Source organism: Taudactylus pleione, unplaced genomic scaffold (assembly GCF_031769625.1).
Source record: "Taudactylus pleione unplaced genomic scaffold, aTauple2 ptg000238l, whole genome shotgun sequence".
NCBI classification, from domain to species: Eukaryota; Metazoa; Chordata; class Amphibia; order Anura; family Myobatrachidae; genus Taudactylus; species Taudactylus pleione.
The window spans coordinates 6289097-6292314 of record NW_028284640.1 but is presented as its reverse complement, the minus strand read 5'-3'; positions in this window follow the sequence as shown (position 1 = coordinate 6292314).

The following is a 3218-nucleotide window of genomic DNA, read 5'->3' as shown; positions in this document are numbered from 1 at the left end:
TTCCATTCAGACCTTTTTGAGGTTCTATGCGTTTGACACCTTTGCCTCTCAGGATGCATCCTTTGGGCGCCGGGTTCTCCTATCAGCACAGGAGCGTCCCCGCCCTTAGTTGGACTGCTTTGGGACATCCCCAAGGTCACCCTGTGGACCCCTATGGACCCTGAAGTAGAAAACAAGAGATATGGTAAGAACTTACCTTTGTTATCTCTGTTTCTACGAAGTCCATAGGGTCCACAGGGCACCCGCCCTGACGCACCTGGCTTCATATGGGCTCTGTGACTGGTCACCGGTTTTCCGTCTCCCATTTCTGTGAGTATGGTTCTTGTGTGTTCCAGTCTTCCTTCTCTCTGTTTCGTCTCCTCCTCCGGCCTGGGCTGCTTACCAACTGAGGTGCCTGTGGCTCGGGGGCGGGGTATAGGGGAGGTTGGACCCAAGTGCATCCTGGGAGCAGCTAAAAGCTTTAACTCCGTGGTGCCCGAGGATCCAGGATCCAGCTATACCCCAAGGTCACCCTGTGGACCCTATGGACTTCGTAGAAACAGAGATAACAAAGGTAAGTTCTTACCATATCTCTTGTTTTTGCGAACACACGATTTCCGACCGCACTGACTGGTTGGCGCATGCGCATTACAACCCATGCGCAGATGTGCGAACATCGCTCGGAGCGAGCGGCCGCTTACGAGCAGCTCTGAATCAGGCCCTGAGTTTGAGAACTTGTGATCTAGATTTACCTCATCTTTTGACATGCGAAGATCTCATCATTCTCCATGCTCCTGCATGTGCTGTAGGGCTGTAAGCGAGGAATAACAGTTTGGCTGGGCATACAATGGATGAGATGCATTTCAGATGCAGGAGTTTAGCTAAGTGCCTGGGAGCTATTTAATTGATTCCTGGGACTAACCGTGAGGCTGCACTTATTGCAGATTTCTGCTCACACCTTACCAGAGGTGCGTGCATACATCTACATTAAGTAGAGCTGCGTAGTGCCTGGCGGCCTCATTCTTTTAAACAAGTGCACTACATAATATCAGTCTTTAGATTTCTGGTACATTTGTTAAAAGGTTACAGGACATATTCATAGGCTATGTAAAGAGTAGTCTTTCATTTATGAAGGGTTTGTTTTAATATTGGTGGTTAAAATGAATAAATCCATCTGTTTTCCAGGGAGCAGGTCTGAGAGGTGCATGTGGGCCCCAATGCATTCAATATCCTTGTAAAGTGGATGAATCTTTTGGGTTTTGCTCACTGTCTGGTACCATTAAAACTGCAGTCAGTCATTGTAAAAGCAACTGAAAGCAGTTCTGAGCATTTATCTGTGATCAAGGGGCCAATGTATCAAGCTTTCTTTTTAACGCATAAAGTTGTCGATTTATGTATTCCCACTATGTGTTTATTTTTTTAATTGTGTTTATTCATTTTACAATGAAGAGCAGATAATTTGTACATAGAAATGCCAATAGACATGAAACTACAAGCATTGCAAAGCTCTCAACGTTGTATCAGTAATAACCACAATAAGAGCAAGTGGGGGAGTGGAACAACCAGTGGCCACTGCACAAAACAACTAAAGGAACTCAAGATACCATAAACCTATATAGACGAAGACATAAAAGGGGCAAAAAAAAAGTAATCGAATTATAAAGGAATGTAAGAGAGAGGAAATTTTCTATCAAAGTTAGTAACGAACATCAACATCATTGGCTGTTCAATATCAATGTATATCACCATGATCTCAAGAGGAGTTGAGTAATTTATGATGCAAATACCAATTTGTAGGTTCGAATAAGTGTAGAATTTTTTTTTTTAAGAGTCTATACAAAGGCTCAGTTTTTTTTATAAGAATGTATTACACCTTTTCAATATCTGGTAAAGTACTTTGCACTTGGAGAGGCAATCTATGTAATACCCCTTTTACACTTGCTCCGATAACCTGGGTTACTGTGCAGTGTGAAAGGGACTTGTTGAAATAAGCCTGGTTGAGAGGCCCGGCCTTTCAACCCTGGCCACGAGTAGGGTTGAACGTGTGTCCAACCCTGCTAGTCAGGCAGTGAGAAAGGGTAGCTCGGGTCTGATGCAACCTGGGTCCGTTCACTGCATAGGAAGAGCCGGTCCATGGAGATTGAAAGCCTCTCCAAGCGCCAGCTCATCACGTGATGGGAGTGATGTCATCAACCCGGCATTAGTTCCGGGTTGGGTGGGCTATCTGTAAGGGTTCTCAGCTGGGTCACACCCATGATGGGCATGTAAACAAAATCCCGAGAGTGACCTGGCCCACAGATATAAAGAGGTATTAGATTAGAAATTTGACGTGGTCTAGGAGCAAACAGTCCACTTAAAAATAATTACTTTTTTCTCAATTGTAATTATGACTGTCAAAAGGGGGATAAGATTATGAAAAAATTATGCAGTAGGCGCTTTACACTTTGTGCTTGGGAGAATTATCCCCTAAGAAGGGTTCTAGGATGTACTTTCTGTAGGTGTGCAGAATGTTAAATCCATAGAAGCAGGCCCCGTAACTAGGAGGGTGCGTGCAGTGCCGTCGCGCAGAACCTTGTGGGTGGCATGGTCTGTGCCCCATGGTTCCTGCATCTGGCGAGCAGGCTGCCTGGAATGGCACTCTGCACCAGAATTGCTGCCCGCAGCATCCTCTGAACTCTCCAGGCATGCAGCCTGAGCAGCCCCCCAAAGTATCCTGAGGATGTTCCGGGCAGTGCTGTCATTCCCGACATCGCTGACTCTGCATGATTTCTTGCACTCGGGGCAAGGCTGGCACAGGCGCCGAAAATCCCTGTTACAGCACTGCATAGCAGACAAAATATCTGACAGCTGAGAAATAGCAGGGCGACTTATAGACCATGTGTTTAAAGTTAGTCACCCTAGTTTATCGACATCAGAGTGAATCAGGGAATAAGCAAATAGTGTTGAAGTTGTAAATACATATTCAATCCATAGTTATCTGCGGGGCCTTGAAAGGGGAGCACATGGCCACCAGGGTCAAATATGTGCTTCATTGCAATAATGGCTTTAATTACCCAGTTTGAAAAACAGAATTCTCCAATGCTGGTTGGAAACAAGGGTTTCCATAAATAGCTATGATTTTAGGGTTTAAAAGGAATTTGTTTATGGACCACCCTGACAGATAAGTGTCACTGAAAAAGACATTGGACAGTAGTGGGAAGGAGAAGGTGTTGTGGGGTATGAAGTAATGCACTAAGGGG